General features: G+C 44.1%; 1 protein-coding gene and 1 pseudogene across 3 annotated transcripts in view; both read right to left on the minus strand.

Annotated features, from left to right (window-relative positions):
• NEK11 (NIMA related kinase 11) overlaps positions 1–23,401 on the minus strand; it is a 370,526-nt gene that overhangs the window by 161,927 nt on the left and 185,198 nt on the right. The gene's annotated exons all lie outside the window — the stretch shown is intronic.
• Positions 18,207–22,291, minus strand: LOC148114264 (uncharacterized; annotated as a pseudogene).

The following is a 23,401-nucleotide window of genomic DNA, read 5'->3' on the forward strand; positions in this document are numbered from 1 at the left end:
TCAGAGGAAGTAGATGAACTTTTTGCTAGTCAGCTAACTAAGGTATGTAGGAAGCACATCACAATAGTAATGGGGGATTTTAACTACCCTAACATCAACTGGGAGACAAACTCTGCACCAAGTGGAAGATCCAACAGGTTCCTAGCAAACCTAGCAGACAACTTTGTTTCCCAAAAAGTAGAGAAGGGAACAAGGGGATCAGCCATATTGGACTTAATTCTCACTAACAGAGACAAAATGATAGAAGGTGTTGAAGCTACAGGAACCTTGGGGGCAAGTGATCATGCAATATTGGAATTCAACATTATGCAAACACAAGTAGTAGAACAAAGTCAAACTAGAGTCTTGGACTTTAAGAGAGCTAATTTCAATAAACTTAGAGACAGCTTGAGAAGGATTCCCCTGGATGAGAATCCTCAAGGGGAAAACAACTCAAGAAGCTTGGGAAATTTTGAAAAGTGAGATTATAAAGGCCCAGTCTAGCACAATACCAATAAAAAAGAAAAATAATAGATCTCAAAAGAAACCAGCATGGCTGCATAAAGAACTCTCTATGAAAGACAAAAAGGACAAGTATAAAAAGTGGAAAGAGGGGCACATAACTAAGGCAGAATATCAGCAAATAGCCCGAACCTGTAAAGATGAAGTGAGGAAAGTTAAGGCTCACAATGAACAAAGGCTTGAAACTAAAGTAAAAAATAACAAAAAAAGCTTCTTCCAACATATTAAAAACAAGAAAAAAGTCAAGGAAACAATTGGCCCTTTGCTGGGAGAAAGTGGTAAGAAGGTGACAAGCAACAGGGAGAAAGCAGAACTACTTAACTCATTTTTTGCATCTGTCTTTACACAAAAGGAAAAAACAGTCCAACCTATCAAAAACACCACCACAAAAAACAGATTAGGAACACAAGTTAAAATAGGGAAGAAAATGGTAAGTGAACACTTGTCTACCCTAGATGAGTTCAAATCACCAGGACCAGATGGATTACACCCCAAGGTTCTGAAGGAACTGGCAGACGAGATCTCAGAACCACTGAACTATATCTTTCAAAGATCCTGGATCACAGGGGAACTGCCAGAGGATTGGAAAAGAGCTGATGTAGTTCCCATCTTCAAAAACGGGAAAAAAATAGATCCAGGAAACTACAGACCTATCAGCCTGACCTCAATACCAGGGAAGATTCTGGAAAAGATAATCAAACAACGAATCACCGAACATCTAGAAGCAAACCATGTAATAACCAAAAGCCAACCTGGGTTTGTCAAAAACAGATCATTCCAGACTAATCTTATTGCATTCTTTGACAAAGTGACAAAATTAGTGGACCAGAGGAATGCTGTTGATATAATTTACTTGGACTTTAGTAAAGCATTTGATAAAGTATTTAGTATTTAGTAAAGTAGCATTTGATAACCTACTACTAAGTAAAGTAGAAAAATGTGGGTTAGACAGCATCACCACCAGATGGATTTGTAACTGGCTGACCAACTGCACTCAACGTGTAGTCCTCAATGGAACTGCAACTACATGGAGGAAAGTATGCAGTGGAGTACCCCAAGGCTCTGTTTTAGGCCCAGTGCTCTTCAACATCTTCATCAATGACTTGGACGAGGGGATAGATGGGGAACTCATCAAATTTGCAGATGACACCAAGCTGGCAGGAATAGCCAACACTCCAGAAGATAGGCTCAAGACACAGAAGGATCTTGACAGACTTGAACTTTGGGCTATCTAACAAAATGAAATTCAACAGTGAAAAAAGCAAGGTTCTACATTTAGGAAAGAAAAACAAAATGCACAGGTACTGTATATGTGGTACCTTGCTCAATAGTAGTAACTGTGAGAGGGATCTTGGAGTCCTAGTGGACAACCATTTAAATATGAGCCAGCAGTGTGCAGCAGCTGCCAAAAAAGCCAACACAGTTCTAGGCTGCATAAACAGAGGGTTAGAATCAAGATCACATGAAGTGTTAATATCACTTTATAATGCCTTGGTAAGGCCACACTTGGAATACTGCATTCAGTTTTGGTTGCCACGATGTAAAAAAGATGTTGAGACTCTAGAAAGAGTGCAGAGAAGAGAAGATGATTAGGGGGCTAGAGGCTAAAACATATGAAGAATGGTTGCAGGAACTGGGTATGTCTAGTTTAATGAAAAGAAGGACTAGGGGAGACATGATAGCAGTGTTCCAATATCTCAGGGGTTGCCACAAAGAAGAGGGAGTCAAACTATTCTTCAAAGCATCTGAGGGTAGAACAAGAAGCAATGGGTGGAAACTAATCAAGGAGAGAAACAATTTAGAACTAAGGAGAAATTTCCTGACAGTTAGAACAATTAATAAGTGGAACAACTTGCCTGCAGAAGTTGTGAATGCCCCAACACTGGAAATTTTTAAGAAGATGTTGGATAACCATTTGTCTGAAGTGGTGTAGGGCTGGGATGGCGAACTTATGGCACGGGTGCCACAGGTGGCACACCGGGCCATATTGGTGGGCACGCAAGCGTTGCCCTAGCTTAGCTCCAGCACACACGCGTGTGCTGGACAAATGATTTTTGGGCCTTCTGGGCCCACTGGAAGTCAGCAAACAGGCTGTTTCCTGCCTCCGGAGGGCCTCCAGGGGGTGGGAGTGGGGAAGGCTGTTTTTGCCCTCCCCAGGCTCCTAGAAAGCCTCTGGAGCCTGGGGAGAGCAAAAAACAGGTCTACTGGGCCCACTGTGCTATCACATGTCAAAAGCGGGGGGAGCATGGGGTTGCGCATGCATGCGTGGGGGGGCAGGGCGCATAGAATTATGGGTGTGGGCACACACGTGCGTGACTACCCCGCATTCCCTCAGCTTTTGGCAGGTGATGGCAAAAAGGTTAGCCATCACTGGTATAGGGTTTCCTGTCTGGGCAGGGGTTTGGACTAGAAGACCTCCAAGATCCCTTCCAACTCTGTTATTCTATTCTATTCTAATTATTCCACATTTTCTCTTGTTATTACTTTCATTTTATGATGTAAAAAGGTATATGCCCATTTTCTTATTTCTATCAGTTATTCTTAATTTTGATCATATCACCCTTCATTAAGAAACTTTTTCTTTCTTTCTTATATAACTTGTAATCATGTCACCTACTTAAAAAAAGAAAAAAGGAAAAGAAGAGAGTGAGAGAAAAGAAAAAGTAACTCAGAACAACAACAGGGAAAAAAACCCATCCATCTATCATCTCTTGTCCACTTCAATACTTTATTTTATTTTATTTTATTGGTTTGATTTATATGCCGCCCTTCTCCGGAGACTCAGGGCGGCTTACTGTCAGATCCCTAAAAGTGATACTGCCATTCAAGTGGAGGAAGGGGGGACTTGGATTCGATTTACTAGCATGGCCTGTCTCATCAGATATTTTACAACCTATATCCTGGCGCCAAGGAAGCCTGAGATTCCCTTTACCTGCAGGAATTTTTATGATAGCCATGTGGGTTGTCTCACTTTAAAGGGTAGTGGTGGGAATGCATGTTTGTTCGGGTTCTCAAAAGAAATAGTAAAGAAAACATCTTCACACTTGTGTATTGGCTGAAATCTGCATTCTGACTTAAAGGGAGGGGTCTCTACCACTTTAATCCTACTGCTTTGCCTAAGGGCATTCAGATTGTGCTTTAGCTGGATGGTTTTCACTTCTGCTTAATAAAAGAATCCTTTTGAACAACTACGTTTCAAGAGTTCGTACTTTCTTAAGTTGGAAGGAGAGGCGATCCTTACACTTACAATGCGTTAAGCAATAGCCTTCATACTTTTGTATATTTATACAAAGTCAACTTATTGCCCCCACAGTTTGCTATGCTTTACAAGAAAAATAGGAAAGAAGAAGAGTGAATTAAGACAGCAATATAAAAATAAAAAAGAAATCCATCTTCCTTTTCCACTTCAATACTTCAATTGCTATGCTTTTTTTTTTACTTGCCTCCCAAATATCTCTCTTAAACCTTTACCTGCTTCTTGGATGTTTAATCTAGGTATTCCTCCCACCTCTATTCTCTTCCACTGCCTAATTTCTAACATTTCTACCCAGGCCCCTAACTTACTTTCAAACCTATCTTCCCGCTCTAATATATTTTCCCCCTGGTTTAATTCATCAACCATTATTGTTTCCACTGTTGCTTCCTCTTTGTCTTCCTCCTTCTTCGTTCCTTCTGTTGCCCATTTTCCTGGGCATCTTGGTCTTTACTCATCATCCCTCGTATGATACTTTCCATTTTTTCCATAATCTCCTTAAATCCTTTCTCCATAATGTCTTTTTTACTTTTAAAAAGTAAATCCATCTCCTGTACAATTCCACTCATCTCTCCTTTATTAGGTACCTTGTTTTGTTTTAAAAAATTGAATTTTTATCCAACAGTCCAAGAACTATTTATTCAATCTTTAAATTACTCTTCAAGGAGTGCACTAGTCCCAATTCTTTATGTCCCATTAACAGTTAGTTCCATTTAAGTAGTCCCAGAGGTTATACTTGAGTCTCCAATAATCCAGTAGTCATAGGGTGAGTAAAAGTAATCCAATAAAAATTTTCACACACCTTCATATAGATATTTCCAGGCTTGTAATATAGACTTATTTCCAGACTTGTAGTTTTCTCTTTCATCAGCAGATGGCACTCTAAGCTTAGATTTCAATATAAACACGTTTCTAGCATTCTTTTAGTTATAAAAGAATTATAAAAGCAGAATAGGTTTTGCAAATAAATGATTCCAACATTTTAAAATGCATTCCCAGTATCAACCTTCCCAGATTAAGGGTTCAATTTTCTGTATATTTCAAAATTTCAAAGTTTCCACTTTGAGTTTCTACTCCTGCACCCTTCACTTCCGGTCTGGTGGTCTGGTAGTTTCTCCAAATGCCTAAACGCCACTTTGACAGATGATTCTGAGCAGATAATTCTGAATTGCTCCTTGGGGTTAAATTTAAGGTAAAAGAAAAATCCTCTCCTCCAGTTCTACTCACTGTTCACCTACTTCATTTCAGCACCAGTCTTAGATGGTCATCGGCTGTCCCAGCTTTGTGGCCATCATTAGGCTGTCTCTTCTTCTTGTCGTGCCTGAGAGGGAGATGGAACCCCAGGTCCGACAGGAGAGCTGTGACTCTCCTCAACCTCTCAGGATGCCCCTCTTGCTTCACTGCCCCTACAGGGTGGCTTTGGCTCCTCTTGGAGCCCACAAACAGGGAGAAGTCAGGGCAGGGGACACAGAGACCCGTTCCCTGTGTCTGTATCGGCGCAACGTTTACCGGAAGTTCCGAAGATTATTAACTTTCGAAGGTCATGACCTCCAACTAGGTTGGGAAGAGGATCATTCCATGTCAAGTGATCTGGTGCTCCCAGGTTGACCATCACGTCCCCAATGAATATTGGTAAAATGTTATGTTTGCCGATGCAATACTTGTGGAGATATAGTCATTTGTATGACCCCATACCGCAGCCTTCGACAGTATGACTCTGAGATTTCAGCAATTTGGAGACATAATAATATCTATTTGGAAAGTTTATCCTAGGTTCCCAAGCCTAAAGTGGGTATCTTATATGGTTTCCAAGCCTAAGTCAATACTGTTCATATGCAATGGCAGGTCCGTGGTAAATAAAGCCCCCCTCATTTGTGATCTTGTTCAGGAGGGGGGAGCGGACCTGGTGGGTATTACGGAGACCTGGTTGGGCCAGGAGGGGGGAGTCCTTCTCGTAGAGATGTGCCCACCCGGTTTCCGGGCATTTCATCAGCCAAGGTCACAGGGAAGGGGCAGAGGGGGTGGCAGTTATCATTAAAGAGGGTCTTGGTCCGAGGGAGGCCACTCTTCCTCAGACGGCCGGATGTGAGTCCCTCCTTGTGAAGTGGGGTCATGGGGTGCAGATGGGCCTGCTGGTTACGTACCTGGCTCCCTGCCACGTGGCAGCGGCCTTGCCTGAACTACTCAATGTTATAGCCGCGGTGGCGATTGATACCCCTAGGCTTATGGTCATGGGGGACTTCAACCTGCCATCCGTCGGTGAGGCATCTGAGGTGGCTCAGGAGTTCATGGCTTCCATGACGGCCATGGACCTGACCCAATTAGTTTATGGCCCTACTCACACGGGGGGAAACATGCTGGACCTGGTTTTTGTCTTTGGTCAGTGGCTGAGTGGTCTCGAGATAGGGGATATAGTGATCGAGCCCTTGTCATGGTCAGATCACTCCCTCCTTCGCTTTGACCTTCGAACTGCCACACCCCGCTGCAGGGAGGCGGAACCGATGAGGTGGTTCCGCCCCAGGAGCCTGATGGACCCGGATAGGTTCCAGACGGAGCTTGGGCCATTTCCTGAGGCTCTGGCACACGGCTCGACTGAAGACCTAGTGGCTGCCTGGGATAGGGTGGCCGCTGGAGCTTTGGACCAGGTCGTGCCTTTGCGGCCTCTAACCCGGCGTCAATCTCACCTGGCTCCCTGGTTCACCGAGGAGCTGAGGGAGATGAAACGCCGGAAAAGACGCCTGGAGAGCAGTTGGAGGGCCAGCCGTTCTGAATCTGACCGAACACTGGTAAGGTCTCATATTAAGACCTACCTGGTGGCAATAAAAGCGGCAAAGTGTAACTATTTTTCTGCTCTTATTGCAACATCAGATAATCGCCCGGCCGCCCTGTTTAGGGTGACCCGCTCCCTGCTCCACCAGGAAGCGCGGGAGGACCCCTTGGAGGGTAGAGCCAAGGACTTTGTACAATATCTGTATGACAAAATCGCTCAGATTCGGGAAAATTTGGACTCTGACTGGGTAGATTCGGGAGGGAGGATGGAGGCAAGTCTTGAGAATATTACCTGGGAAGAGTTTGATTCTGTGACTCCGGAAAACGTGGACAAGATACTGGGCAGACTGAGCGCGGCCACATGTTTATTGGGGTTGCTCCTCTGTCCTGGTCCTATTAGATCTCTCAGCAGCTTTTGATACCATCGACCATGGTATCATGCTGCACTGGTTGGAAGAGTTAGGGGTGGGGGGCACCGTGTTGCAGTGGTTCTCCTCCTTTCTCTCTGATCGGTCGCAGTCTGTGTTGACAGGGGGGCAGAGGTCGACCCCGAGGCCCCTTGTATGTGGGGTGCAACAGGGGTCGGTTCTCTCACCCCTTCTGTTCAACATTTATGTGAAGCCGCTGGGTGAGATCATCCGTGGTTTTGGGGTGAAGTATCATCAGTTTGCTGATGATACTCAGCTATACATCTCCACCCCGGACCACCTCAATGATGCCCTTAAAGTGATGTCCCAGTGCCTGGAGGCCATGCGGATCTGGATGGGGAGAAACAGGCTCAGGCTCAACCCATCCAAGACCGAGTGGCTGTGGTTTCTGACGTCCCGATATAGTCAGTTGGTGCCATCACTGACTATTGGGGATGAGTCATTGCCCCCCACGGAGAGGGTTCGCAACTTAGGCGTCCTCTTGGACTCACGGCTGTCTTTAGAAGAACACTTGATGGCTGTGGCCGGGAGGTCTTTTTATCAGGTTCGCCTGATTCGCCAGTTGCGTCCCTTTCTGGATCGGGACTCGTTAAATACGGTCACTCATGCACTCGTTACTTCACGCCTGGACTACTGTAATGCTCTCTACATGGGGCTCCCCTTGAGGAGCACCCGGAGGCTCTAGCTGGTCCAGAATGCGGCCGCGCGGGTAGTTATGGGAGCAGCATGGCGCTCCCATGTGGCTGTCCTCCTGCGCGAACTGCACTGGCTCCCTGTGGTCTTCCGGGTGTGCTTCAAGATCTTAGTTACCACCTTTAGAGCGCTCCATGGCTTAGGACCGGGGTACTTACAAGACCGCCTTCTGCCATCAATAGCCTCTCACCGCCAAGTACGCTCCCATAGAGAGGGGCTTCTCAGGGTGCCATCAGCCAAACAGTGTCGACTGGCGGCCCCCAGGGGGAGAGCCTTTTCTGTGAGGGCACCCACCATCTGGAACGAGCTCCCCCCAGAGATACAGAAGATTCCGGATTTGCGCACTTTCCACCGTGCCCTCAAAACATTCCTGTTTCAGCAGGCCGGCCTGGCCTAACTTTCCCTTTATATTGCTTTTGATTTTATTTTAAACTGGGATATCTTGAATTATCTAGGACCAGAGTGTTTAGTATATTTTAATTGGGTTTTTTTTATTAACGTTTGTATTACATGTATTTTTATCGTTCTCTGTTCACCGCCCTGAGTCCCTCAGGAATAGGGCGGTATATAAATTTAATAAATAAATAAATAAAATAAATATGAACTGCCAAATTCCAACAATTCCAACAAAATAGGTCAGCCAATTTTAAATTCGGATCGACGGTATTGGACAGTTTGGCCACAAAGTTAATCATGTCATTTGAAACTTTGCTGAAGTCCGTGAATGTTTCACCATGTGATTTTGTTTCACCAAATCACCATGCGATGGAGTTGGTGGCACGACTAAACGTTTGGCTGCTCAAGCCAGCCTCCAGCGACCATCAACCAACCAAATACTGATGCCGACAGATCTGTTCAACTTTTGCGACAGAAACATTCACAGAATTAAATATATCTACATTCCAAAGAGAGAAATTGAAGAAAGCAGGATGCTGCAAGAAGAAAGATGAAAAGTTAGCAGCACAATAGCTAGCCCAAGAGGCCATCACCAGTTTGTGCCAGTTGATTCAAATTCGATTTCTGTCAGCAAAGTTTCAAATGACACAATGAACTTTGTGGCCAAACTGTCCAATACCGTCGATCTGAATTTAAAATTGGCTGACCTATTTCCCAGTTGTTATGTTGCCTACATTTACGACAAAAAATGGTGGGTAGGCAACGTCGTGGAAATTTCGATCGAACAAAATGATGCATTGGTAACATTTATGCATCCTGCGAGGCCCTGCTCATTCATTTTATTGGCCTGAAAGACAAAATGTTTGTTGGGTTCCAGAACCACATCTTATTTGTGTGCTTCCAGCACCTTCAGTTACATCATCAGGTTGACAGTATCAATTCCCAGAAGCAATGCTAAAGAATGTGGTGCGTAAATTCAATAATAAATAAGCGATTGTTGGAATTTGGCAGTTCATACAAATAGTATTGACTTCAGCTTGGAAACCATATAAGATAGCGGTCACCAACTGGTAGTCCGTGGACCACTGCTGGTCCGCAAGAAAATTTTGGTGGTCTGCAGAAAAATTATTTGCATTTTTTATATTGCACTAAATCAGAGGTCATCAAACTACAGCCCCTGGGACAGATACGTGCAAAGAATGTTTGTGTTGCTGCAGAGAGACTCCCCCTTCAGGGTCTTTTTGTGTGGGTTGGAGGGGGGCAGAAATTCCAACTCAGGGTCTGCTTCAGCCTCCTGGCACGGGGATTTCGACAAAGGCTGGAGGGAAGTGCTGGTGGTGGTGAAGGGCCAGAGGGTCTTGTTCCAGTGGAACTGCATCATGGCCTGGAACTGGCTGACCATCTCAGCCAGCTGAGCCTCCAGGTGCCAGTACCTGGCCCTGCACCCCTCAGGTCTTCCCTCAGTTTGGAAAGCCTATGCTTGTAATCCTCAGTGAGGTGCTTCTGCTGAGCCTCCTTCTCGGTCAGATCCAATTTGAACTGAGCCAGCTGTTTCGCCAACTCTTTCTCGTGGTGGCTGCTTAGCTTCAACAACTGCTTCCTGTTGGGGCCCTGAGGAGCCTGGGCCAGCAGGTGAGGAGTGGCTGGGAGCGGAGTAGCGAGTAGAGGCTGGCGAGGCGCCCCTCGATGTGAGTGACATTGAGTTGACCACACCTACTCAGTCATATGACCACCTAGCCACCCCCCACCCAGCCAGTCATATTAGTGGTCCATGGGATTTAAAATTATGAATTTAGTGGTCCCTGAGGTCCGAAAGGTTGGTGACCCCTGATATATAGTAAGATACCCACTTTACGCTTGGGAACCTAGGATAAACTGCCCAATCGGCAGCTTGGGAACCAGACAGATATCCACACAAGGCTTTGGAACCTCGAGGAAGAAACCAAACTACAGGCTTGAGATCCTGAACCAAGAAACCCACCTGTGGCTGGTATTGCATGGTTATCAGGTGTGCCCCCTATGGCGATGGGGTTGCTGGGTCAAGTGCCTAAACTGGTAATGACAATGTCACCATGGACCAACACAATATAATAGTAGTAATGATGTTTATGTAACAAACAAACAAACAAGACAAAACAATAATATAATGGATGTGACATTGCCATACAACATTGCCTATTTTTAGGGCTTTATACGTCAGCAATGAAACACCAACTCTACTTTTTGGGGGGGTTTGAAACATGCTCTTTCCAATGAGAATGATTTAACAGAGTTTCTAGAAGGTCTTTTTTTGGAAAATAGGGTATTTTTGAAAATACTCTATTTCTGGCATTTTTACAAAAACCATTAACTTTACACTCAATTTGTGAACTATTGGAAAGCAGCAGGGGAATGACATTTTACATTCAACAACCTTTTGTTGCTAAGTTATTATGCACAAAGTTTTACATTTCTCAAGCCTTTCCTTCCAGAGATATATGAAGCCAAACTTTACCCTTTTTTCGTGCCACAGTCATTTTCAGCCAACTTTGCTCCCAATTATCTAGATGGAGTTCGCTCATGAGAATTTTTTTATTATTTTCTTTAATAGAGCACAACAAATTGTACAAGATGGCCAAGTTTTGTTTCTCTCAACAAAATATTGCCAGAGTTATTATGTCTCAAAGTTGCTGAAATCTTAGAGTCACACTATCAAAGGCTGCGGTATGGGGTCATACAAATGACTATATCTACGCAAGTATTGCATTGGCAAACATAACACTTTACCAATGTTCATTGGAGATATGTGTGCATGTTCACATCAAATTTCATCAAAATCTGTGATGGTCGACCTGGGCACTTTCCTGAAATCACACCTCTTGACATGGAATGACCCAAGAATACGATACATAGTTATTTTCAAAGACACTACATTAGGAATACATTGTTATTATTTTGGTTTAAAATAAAATAACAACACTATTTGAAAATATCAGTCTGGCTTTCCACTATGGAAGCATTGGTACATCCTAATGTTATTAACATGGAAAAAATTGTAAGATACAAAGATATTTTGAATGAGAAAGGGGAATTAAAAACCAACCAGGAATTTAGTAGTCAAGGGATCGACAATGCATAGTGGCCACACATGCAGATACAATCTTGCTATGAGAAAGATGCTAAAATGTATGGTTTTAACAAAGAGTTAACAGAACTAAACCAGATATTAACTGGAACAGAAGAAAAGTTGATAAAGAAATTATATTGTTATTTATTAAGTATTAAATTTGAAAGTGAGCAGGTAAAGGAGACAATGATTGCTTGGGCAAAAATTTTGGTTATGCAACAATTAGTTAAATGGCAGAAACTATGGGATAGAAATATTAAATTGACTATGTCAACTGCATATAAAGAAAATTTGTATAAAATGTTTTATAGTGTTCTGTCCCCGTTCCACTCATGCACGCTCACAGACGGCCCGGAGTTAATAAGCCACACGACAAAATTCTTTGAAAATAAAGCTGGCAGCAACCTAGTGGCTAGCTGCCAATTCAGACTTTACTCACACAAAACAAAGATTAGACTGCCAGCATTCCGATAAAACAGGCAGAGTTTTCAACAATACAAGGATTAATCCAAATGCAGTCCGATAAAGCAGGCAAAGTCCAGTAACGCAGAGATCATGGATTATTTCTAGTTTTTGCTCATCACAAACTGAACCGGCCACCACACCCACATTTATATTCTGTGGGGTGTGGTCCAGTGACTCAGCTAATCTCTGGCACGCCTTCCCCTCTGCTGCGCACGCTTCTCCCTGCGCCTCTGGCGAGGGTCCAGCCAGCACTTATCTCCTTCGTCGCTGTCCACCTGTGGCTGCGGGGACGTGCTTGGCTCTGAGCCTATTTTTTGGCCTTCGGTGTCCTCCAGAGGCATTGCCAGAGGGGAGGGTCCTGGAGAGGGAGGCCTTGCCAACTCCTCTTCCTCACTCTCAGAGTCTGCATCTGTCGATAGCCCAGGCTCACGCAACGGAGCCACAACATATAGATGGCATTTTGCACCGGCAAGACTGGCAAAAATAGATCCGCTAAAGATAAAGATAGATCCGCTAAATGCTGGAAGTGTAATCAATCATCTGGTTCATATTATCATATGTGGTGGACATGCCCAAAAGCTAAAAAATATTGGACGAAAATACATACTTGATTGGAAAAAAGGATAAAGCAGCATGTAGACTTGAAACCAGAGACCTTTATGTTGGGCATCCTACCAGAAAAATACAATAAAAGGATTATATATATGGTTTTACATATATTAACCGCAGCCAGAATTGTATTTGCACAGCAATGGAAAAAGAATGAGATTCCGTCAGATGAGTATGTAATTAAGAAAATATTAGAATGTGCAGAAATGGGTAGATTAACGTTTACTATTAAAGATAAAGAAGAAACTGAATATTTATTGATATGGGACGTATTTTATCAATGGTTAGACAATAAAAACAGAAGTTAGAAAGGAGGAGATATAAAAAGAGACAATGTTGAAGTGGAGAGTTGTTAAAGAACATAATTTTAAGTATTATTGTTATTATATTATTATATTATCAACATTATCGTGATGAATACTATAACAAATATCTGGATTATGACTGCTTAAAAACAACTGTACCCAGATCACACACTGATTGATGGAAATTGAATTTTCTATGTTATATAAATAAAATAAATAAAACATGGGTGGGGGGAAGCCTGCTTTAGAAATCAATATCATGCCAGTATGGAGAAGATGCATTTATTTTTACACAGCCTAAATGAATGCTGTATCTGAAGGAAAGGAATGTTGGACTTACTTGAATGTTCATTCTCGTTGTGCTGTGTGAGAGTCCATTGAATGGGTTGTCCTCATGTCACTGGCCAGAGACTGAGTTAAGATTTGTTTAAACACACCTCCTCTTCTGGTGTGGCTCCAGTTTGTTAATGAAGGTCCAGATCTGAAGAACACTGAAACTCAAACAGAAAACAAGCAACCAAAATCCGGAATCCCCGCAGAAAAAAAGGGAGGGTATGGACTCTCACGCAGCGCAATGAAAACGAATGTTCAAGTGAATCCAACGTTCCTTCTCCATTGCGCTGTTTAGAGAGTCCATTGAATGGGATATACCCAAGCTAAATATCCCTAGGGTGGGACTAAGGAAGGCCAGGTGGAGTGTCAGCAGAAAGAACCTGTTGGAGTACCCTGTGACCAAAGGCCGCCTCGGTCGATGCAAACTTGTCCAACTTGTAGTTATGGATAAAAGCAGTGGGCGAGGCCCAAGTGGCTGCCCTGCAGATCTCAAGAAGAGGAGCCTGGGTTGCCCAGGCAGCGGAGGTGGCCGCGCTCTGTGTCAAATGGACCGCAATGTGGTGAGGTCAAGGTTTGTGTTGCTGGTCGTATGCCATGGCAATGCAAGCTTTGAGCCAACGAGCAATGGTAGAAGACAACACTCTGATGCCCAGAGAGCTGGGTTGAAAGAAAATGAATAATGATTCTGACTTCCAGAATGGGGCCATCCTGTCGATATACTTGCACAGAGCCCTGCAGACATCCAGGGAATGCCATCGTCGTTCACTGAGATGTTTGGGATCAGGGCAAAAATCGGGTAAAACCACCTCCTGGGCCCTTGGAACCAGGTATTGATTTTAGGGAGAAAGATGGAATCCAGCCATAGGACGACACGGTTGAAATGAAAGATGCACAAGTCGTCGCGAACAGAAAGGGCTGCCAGCTCCAAAATCCGATGAGCGGAAGTGACTGCTACAAGAAAGGCAACCTTGAAGGTCAGAAGTTTCATAGAGGCAATACCCAGTGGTTCGAAGGGAGATGCCATCAGGGCCTGGAGGATGAGACTGAGGTCCCAGGAGGGATAACTGTGGACTGGAGGCGGACGAAGGTTGGATGCACCCCGCAGAATGCAACGAATATGGGGATGCCAGGACAACATGGAGGCCCCTTTGCATTTAATCACAATTGCTAGGGCAGCGACCTGCCAATGGAGAGTATTGACGGCGAGGCCGGCTTCCAACCCCCCTTGAAGGAAGTCCAAAACCCAGGGAATGGATGCCAAAGTGGGAACGATACCCATTTTGGAACATCAACGATGGAACGAAGACCAAGTTGCTTCGTAGATGCGTGTCATAGACTGTTGACGAGCAGCGAGAATAGTGCATATCACACTAGATGAGAAACGGTCCCTCTTCAGGATCTCCCTTTCAAGTGCCAGGAGGCCAGCTGGAACCACTGAGGGTCTGGATGGTAGATGGCTCCCTAGCAGAGGAAGATCCGATCTGGAGAAATTCTCCAGGTAGGAGTTAGCGAGAGGCTCATGAGGTCCGCAAACCAGGTCCTCCGGGGCCAATATGGAGCGATGAGGATGACGTCCGCTCCCTCCATCAGGATCTTCCTGATAATCCTGGGCATCAGAGGGATCAGTGGCAATGCGTAGAGGAGGGTTGTAGGCCCCCGACAACGGAGGGTGTCGGTCCCCTCAGCTCCTGGCGTCCAAAACCGGGTGAAGAAGCACAGAAGCTACGCATTTCTCAGGGCTTCCAGTGACGTCAGCATAAGAAGAAGGATAGGAAAAGTGCTCCTGACCTGATCTTCTTTTCCTTGACTCAGACGGCTTTTTTTCCTGCCGAAACCGCTCCTGGAGGGAGCGGGGAGAGTGAGGAGTGCAGGGCGCGCATGGATGTGGCGATCCTGCGCGCTGAAGGCTTGATCCTCTTTCAGTCTCTGAAGTCAAGGAGAGGGCGCCAAGGAATGGCGGCCCCGAAAGAATGACTCATCGTGTTGGATAGGAAGCCAATGGCACAGAGTTGGAGAGTTGGAGAACTTGGATTTATGAACTCGGAGGTGAGGAGCATGGAGAGAGAGTGTGTGAAGCTCGAATTGCCGGGACAAGCTGTGAGGCAAAATAGCCTCACTTGAGCAGCAGCTGAGAGAGAGAAACCCAGACAGTGAAGAAATCTGCCTATTTAATAGGGGAAGAGCTGGTAATGGAGTGTAATTTTTCTCTCTTTTGCATCTGTTATCTCCTTGATTGGATTATTGGATTTTGCTGTGGACTTTTTTTTTCTATCATAAATTTATAAATCCGGGACAAACTATCAATAATCTCCCTTATCAAGCTGAATTACTAGCTTTCTGATACTCTATGTTTGTAGCTGGAAACGTCTTTGCTTGGAACTGTCGGCAATATAAGATCAGCAACTCATCTAGTGGCAGACTTGGAAACTCCAAAAGAAACATCGTGGTTGTACTTAGAAGAAGTCTAAAATCTAAAGATTTGGTCCTCCCCATTTCCTCTTTCCTCCCCTTTTTGGTTAATCTTTGACAGTACTCTCCCTCCTTTCCTCAACCCTTATTTACTGATCAGGCCTGAGTGATATATCAGACTGAATAGAAACTTAAACAGATTTATACAATATTTATACTATATATAGAGGGTACTGAACTACTATTGTTACTGTAGAAAATTTATATATCTATATACTTAATAGATTGGCTAAAAATTGTAGATTAATCGTATATATTGGGTTGATTTAAATTAATTGATAAATAGAGAATTTGAGGAAGAGAAAGACTAAGTAAGCTGAAAAGTGGAGAGAACTTAGTGTGTATGCTGGGTTGGAAGAATTTTTGGTCTCCAAATAAAAATCAAGGAGGACCTCAAGGAGAGATGTCCATTGCAGCGGCTACAACAGTTACTAAAGGGAGCAAGAAAGCTTTACTGCCCGCCCCCCTTGGCGTCATCGCCAGTATTACCATTCCAAATGTCATCTAAATCTATAGAAGATGCAAATACATTGGGAAAGTCCCCCTCATTACAGAATTTACAGGGAATGATGCAGACGATGCAAGAGGTAATGATGAAAAATGTTGAGGACTTAACGAATTTGAGAAGTGAAATGGGGGCGGTGCGGGGAGACATTAAAATATTAAATGAACAATTGACAAAAGTGCGAGAGGTAATGGTTAAACAAGAGGGAAGACTTCACAACGTGGAAGTCCGTACCAATAGATATGAAGAACACTTGGCGGGATTGGAACGTGAACAGGCCGCAACTACGAGGACTATGGAAGAAGAAATAATCTTCTTACAGATGGAACGCTCCTCCTTTTTCCTAAGGATGCAGAACATGGTTCAAGATAAAGAAGAATGTGTGAGAGAAGTAGTTGGAAGTATTTTAACTGAAATCTTGGAAAAAGATAAGGAGTTAATAATGAAAGACATTGATGAGGCCTATAGGGTTTTACGGAATATGCAAAATGACATAATTTGCCTCAAGAAATTCATATCCAATTTTGTAAGAAGGACATATGGGAGGAAGTTTATAGGAAGGCAAGGGACCAGGTGATATCATATAAAGGACAACAAATTATGATTTTAAAGCAAATCCCTAGGAAAGTTAGAGAGCAGCAGCGAAGATACCAATTTCTGACGATGCAATTAAGGAAAAATGCAATTCTATATAGATGGTTGATACCGGAAGGTTTATTGATAACTTTGTGAGATAAGAGGATTAAAATTGAGAACTTGAGAGATGCACGAGATTTCTATGAACTAAATTTTAAGGCGAATGACTTGGAGACTGAGGGGGAAGCGGAAAATGGAAGCTTAGAAGACCTACAGGAGGATGAAGAATTTAAGGAACGAACAGATGGGAAGGAGAGAAAGATAGAGAGGGAAGGAGTTGGTGGAAGGAAAGAACACCTTTCCCTGAGGAAAACCTGACAAACCACTCTGCTTGATTGATGGTAGTCCTGCTCACCCAGTCCACTCAGGTGTTTGAGACGCCAAAGATGTGCTCTGCATGAAAAGAAAGCAGATGTCTCTCTGCCCATAGACCTAGTGACGCAGCCTCACGCATCAGGGCCTTGGAACGAGTGCCCCCTTGCCTGTTCATGTGGGCCTTCGCTGTCACGTTGTCTGTTTGTAGAAGCACGTGATGACCCGACAGTTGCTTTTGGAGGTGTTGGAGCACCAGATGGGCAGCGCATAACTCCAACCAGTCACGTTGGTTCTGAAAGTGGGTAACCCACCTGAAGAGACTTGCGTCCGTGGTGAGAACCAGACACTATGGTTCTTGGAAGGAGCAGCCTTTCTCTAGGGCAGAAGATGTCTACCAGCGTAGGAATGTGAGCACACTGTGGGAACCTTGATCCGGGCATTGGTGTTGCTAGTGCCAGCCTTTTGGCTGGGCAAGAGGAGCCACTGAAGGGGACGTGAGTGTAATCTCGCCCAAGGGACAATAGCCAAACAGGAAATTGTCTGATCCAATAATTGGGAAAACAACAGCAGAGGAACCCTCCTGAGAGACTGCACACGTCTCACTGCATTCTGGATGTTGATCAGGTATTCCTGAAAAAGGAAGACTAGACCAGATAAGGTGTTAATTCGTGCACTGAGGTGGATGAGGTCAGTAGAGGGAGTGAGATGACTGTGTTCCTGGAGCATCCTGAATTAGAATAGAATTAAAAAATCATCCAGGTAACATAGCAATCTGATAGGCGTTGCTCGTAAATGAGCAGCCACCACGTCCAGGAGCTTGGTGAAGGTGCGGGGGGGCAGACAAGAACCTGAATGGCAAAGCCCTATACTGGAAATGGGCTCCATCATAGCAGAATCTAAGGAATCTGCGGTGAGCTGGTCTGATGGGAACATTGAGATAAGCCTCCTGCAGATCAATGGATGCCAAAAAATCTTCGCATCTGATGCCACCAGGATGGTATGCAGAGATTGCATCTTGAAGCGCCTGTACTGTAAATTCAATCACTTCAGTTCTAGTATGGCCCTGCTTCTCCCCCCCCCCCCCGACTTCTTTTGAACCAAGAAGAAAATTGAATAGAAGCCGGAACCCCAATGATCTGGGGTCACTGGCTCAATGACTTGAATGGCCAGAAGGTGTTGAATTTTGGATTCCATCAGAGCTCTCTTGGAGGAATCCGTGTACCTGGAATTTCGAATGAATCTTCATGGAGGATAAGAAATAAATTCGAGGGTGACCCCGAGGGAATATGTCTCAAGAGCCCAGACGTCGGTGGTTGTATGGCACCAGGTGGTAGCAAATTTGGCGAGCCAACCACCAGTGGGCTTAAGACCTGAGCAGTTACTTAATTCTGCAGTAGGGGCAGAAGTTGGAGCCCTAAAAGGGTCATCGAGAGTGAGGTTGCTGGGATCGCTCCCTGAAGGGCTGTCAGTCCTAGGCTTTATCAGTGGGGTGATTGAAGGGCCGCTGGTTGGCTGGGGATTGGAACCTGGGATCCGAAGGACGAAAGGAATGCCTGCGGTAAGGAAAGGCAGATCGCCGATCGGACCATCTGGAGACATAGGGAAGGACCTTCTTCTTGTCCCTATCTTCTACGAGGACCGGATCAAGGCTTTCCCGAAGAGGGAGCCCCCTTTAAATGCCGCTGCGTCCAACCACCATTTGGTCCTCATGTCCGCCTGCCAATGGTGCAGCCAGAGGAGGCGTCTGGATGTGATATTGGACGCCAGTGCTCATGATGCAAATTTCACTGAGTTGAGTATAGCATTGGTGGAAAACTCAGCGGCAGTGATCAATTTATTAATGTCCTAATACAGGCGAGAGTCCTCTAGGGAAATCCTGGACTGCATCTGACGTAGCCAGATGAGAGATGTCCTGGTGAAGGACGTCGCTGTGGCAGATATGATGGCCCATGTGGCAGCCTGATGTGTCTTACGGGTTGAAATTTCAGCCCTTCTGTCTTCAGTTCGAAGACCCTCGGCAGCATCAGAAGGCAGGATGCTAGGCGAGGTCAGATGTGCCAAGGGGACGTCGACCACGGGAAGTTTAAGGAGATCCTTGAGCTCCCGGTCCACTGTGTACAATTTTTTTGTCTAGTCCACTTGGAGTTGGAATGGACCCCGGCTGAGCCATTGCCTTTGGAGCATGTAAACAAAGAGCTTGGGCGATGGGATGATTTCATGCTCTGTGACCACCTCGAAGAAAAGAAGGTTGGTGGAATCTTGAGGGTCCGAAGAGCCCTCTTGACACGCAACTGTAACACCCATATTAGCAGTAACCCGCGCCTTATGCAGCAGGGTCTTAAACATCTCATGGTGGAAGAGACCGGTGGTACGGGGTCTGTCAGAGGAAAATTCTTCTTCCTCACCAGAGACATTGTAGTCAAAAATATCATCACCCATCAGAGACGGATCACTATGGTGGGACAGAGAAGGTGAATGAGCAGCTTGCAAAGTGTCAGTGTCCATGTGGCTCAATGGTTGGACAGGCCTGGGTGCCTGAACCGGAGCTGACAATGGAGCTAAAATGCCCTTTGCGTGAGAGTTGCATCAATTCCTCTGGTCACAGTATGAGTAATGAAATCGCACATTTCCTGTGGCATGGCGGAAATGTGGCCTTCCACTGGGCGGAGCCCCGCCACAGTAGGAGTAAAGGTTGCAGATGGCTTTGTCAGTCATGGAGGTCTAGGTGGTTCCACGATGGAAGCAGATCCTTGAGAGAAAGCTTCTCTGAATACCGCCTGATTATCTTGTGCTTCAGCAGAGAGATTGGGAGACCAGGTAGAATGGTCCTGACATATCTGGGGGGAGAGGTTCTGTTCTTGAGCCAAGATGGGGCACCCCCCCAGGTTCAGAAGAAGTAGTGGCGCTGCTGGTTGCTGCCTTCTTTTGGGCCTTGTCAAACTGCTTGCTTAAGGCAAGGTGTCTTCGTTCGGCATCTTTCTCTGCAGCAGAAGAAGAGGATGCAGTGGCAGAAGATTTAGCCCTGGTTGAATGGGCTTTGGATTTTGATCTGCCCCTCTATGTAGTAGGAGGGGGAGGAGATCTAGATCGACGTGAGAGAGAGCACTTGCGATCCACCATTGTGTAAAGACACTCTCCCTCCAGGCAAGTTGGTCAAATTCAGTGGAACTGCAGACAAGGTAGTGAAAGCCCCCTTAAGGTAGCATGGAACTGACGGAAGAGCTCCTAATTGCCAGAGCAGGGCTGCCAGAAATGGCAGGGAGACAACAACACAGCTCCACAGGGCCCTGAGCAGGATCAAGTAAAGGTGAGGGTTAGGCATGGAGCTGACAAGATGATCCCAAAACTCCTTGGGGAGGGCTGAAAGAAACAGCGTGGAGCCAGCAACAGAGCTCCATAGGTGCCTCTAATCAGACAGAAAATGGCACGGAGCTGACAGAACAGCTTCTCGGGTGCCCACACCAGCAGATACAAAATGGCTTAGAGCTGATAACATGGCTCATCTGGCGCCCTTGCAAGTGAAACAAAATGGCACGGAGTCGTCAGAACAGCTCCCTCGTGCCAAGAAAACAAGCCCAAAATGACAGGAGCTGACAAAACGGCTCCACGAATGGCAAGGCGATGGGCCACACAGGGAGAGCTCAGCTCCAACAACACGGAGCTCCTCTCAATCCCCGCAGCATGAAGCCGACACCACGGTTTCCCTCGCACTACCAATCCACTCACTGTTAACAGGTTGCACTCTTTGTGAGGCGACGAGATTGGCAGGGATTGGTGAAAATGGCTGTTAAGGATATTGTTGTGTCATCACCAGAGTCATGGTTCATAAAGCAGAGTACCATCAGAAGTTTTTACGCATGGAAACAGTTTTGAGAGTAATTGTGAATAACATGCAGACAAACTGGTTTTATAGTATTTTATTTTAAGGGTAAAGCGAAATCATAGTCCTTTAACAATCCAAGCCTTAGCCATATAAAGTGCAATACAAGATCAATCCAGGAATATAAAATCTTCTTACCAGTTTGTAGAAAAATACAAGGAACATTCAGGAACAATATAAAAACAGTTCAATAAATATCAGGAAACAGTAATAAATAAACCATGATCAAACAATGACCATTTAGAGAGATCAAAAACAGTTACAGCATAGTAGCAGGTAAAAATATGGTGTAGTGTCCACAACTGACCATAATTAAGCTCTCCTTAAATACATTGGCTACAGAGCTCATCTAATCAGCATGCCGAATGACTCAGCAATGTTCTTAAAGCTACATAATACAATTTCATATTACAAACATACAATGTTGGCTTAGATATTTCCTGGCCAACTAGTTAGGCAATGTCCATTTCCTAACATATTCCCCCTTGGACAGAACAATATATACTGGTTCACAACCTTAACTCATAACTCTCCCAACATGTCCTATGTTTGATCATACCCTGCACTTTAGTAAAATTGTCAGCAATATTGTTCTCCAACATACAATATTCCAATTTGATCATCTTGCTCTGTATACTTTGCCGTACATTCAAATATCAAATGTTAACTTCAAGTATCTTGAAGTATCTTAATATCCACTTTGCAGCTTGCCAATGCCTCTCTGTTGGTTCTGCATTATATCTGGCTAATTGATTAACACAATAGGAAATATCCGGCCTTGACCAATTACTGATATACGATAGACTTCCTATCAAAGATTGATAAATCTCTTTGCTGAATACAGGACTTTGTATATCTCCATGTTTGAAATCCTGATCCATAGGAGTTTTTGCTGGCTTACATGACTCCATATTATAGCGCTTTAATATTTGGCTAATCTTGCTAGATTGAGACAGTTTATATCCTCTAGCAGTTCTTATAACATCAAGACCTAAATAATGCTTTATATTACCTAGATTTCTTATCCTAAACTTATCCTGTAACAACTTAATAATTTCTATTACTTCCTTTTCAGTCTTCGTTACTATAGCAATATCATCTGTAAACATGAGCAAAAATGAAATTAAACCATCTTTCTCCCGTTTAAAGAGACATTTATCTGCTACACCTTCTACAAACCCCATAATATTCCGCTCTTTCACAATACACCTATTCCATTCAAACCCTGATTGCTTCAAACCGTAAAGGCTCTTTTTTAATTTCCAGCAATCGGTTCGCTCATCCATTCTTACACCTAATGGCTTCCTCATATAAATGTTGTGATGTAAAGGTGCATGCAAATATGCTGTCTCAACATCTATATGAGTAATCTTATAATCATTCTTTGCCTCCCACACTAACATTGCTCTTAATGTGGTTGCTCTTAAACTGGGAGCAAAAAACTCATCATAGTCTCTTTCAGACTGTGCGAAACCTTGAGCGACTAAAAGAGCTTTATGGGTTACATTTCCATCAATACCTGTCTTTAACTTATAGACCCATTTACAACCAATCATCCTTTCTCCTGGTGGTAACTGAACATTTTCGTATACATCTAACTCTTTTAAAGACTTGAGTTCTCTATGCATAGCCTCCTTCTATGCTATTTGATCCTTTTCAGGATACATCTTGATATCATCAAAATTGGAAGGTTCTACATTTACATGACAAACCACGCTTGCTTGATACCTATCGGGCAGATGTCTTACCCGAGTAGATCTCCTAGGCAATACAGGACTCATAACTGGTATTTCATCTGTCTCTTCCCCTAAACTTCCTTCTTCTTCTTCTTTTACAGTAGACTCTACATTATCTATATCTTCATCAGGGTATCATTGAATATTTGATTTTCAATAATAACATTATCATCATTTCTGTAATCAGCTTGCTCAAGCTTATCCCAACCTACATGCTCCAGGAATTTTGCACTAGCGCTATAATAAATGCTAGTGGTTCCTGGCAACCAGAATCTAAATGATCGGTGGTTCAATTCATATCCAACAAAAAACATTTTTCTAGCTCTCTATTGTCCCTTCTGTCTTAATGGAGAGGGAATGTGAATCCAAGCAGGAGCACCAAACGTATGCAAATAACTAAGATTAGGTTTTTTACCATGCCATAGTTTAAATGGTAATTCTCCAGTAGATGAATTAACAACTTTGTTTAAAACATGGTTGGCACACATAATGGCTTCACCCCATAAGGTTTCTGGCAAACTAGAATCTGCTAACATAGCTCTAGACATAGCTTGCAGTGTTTGACCTCTGCGTTCAACATAAGCATTGTGCTGTAGTCTATACGGGGCAGAATGTTTATGCTCAATACCTGCCTCCTGAAACATATTCTCTAACCTTAGATTAGTAAACTCAGTACCATTGTCTGTTACCAAGCAAACTACTTTGTATCTCTGTTTCCTCTCTACAAATCTTAACCAGTTATTAATATGCTGAAATGTTTCAGATTTTGTTTTCATCAAGTAACAGAAACCATATCTAGAGAAATGATCAACAATGCTTAGTATATAGCAGGCTCCCCATAAACTGGGTTGTTTAGGTCCAATTAGATCTGCAAACACCACTTCTAATGGTCTTTTGGTTTTAAACCCATTGATTCGGTTTGCTGGGGTTACTTTGCTTTTCTTCTGATTACAGGCATTACAGTTCAGATATTTAGCACATGGTTTTAACTTTATCCCTTCA

Source organism: Pantherophis guttatus, chromosome 4 (genome assembly GCF_059756535.1).
Source record: "Pantherophis guttatus breed Tessera chromosome 4, ASM5975653v1, whole genome shotgun sequence".
In the NCBI taxonomy this organism is placed as follows: Eukaryota; Metazoa; Chordata; class Lepidosauria; order Squamata; family Colubridae; genus Pantherophis; species Pantherophis guttatus.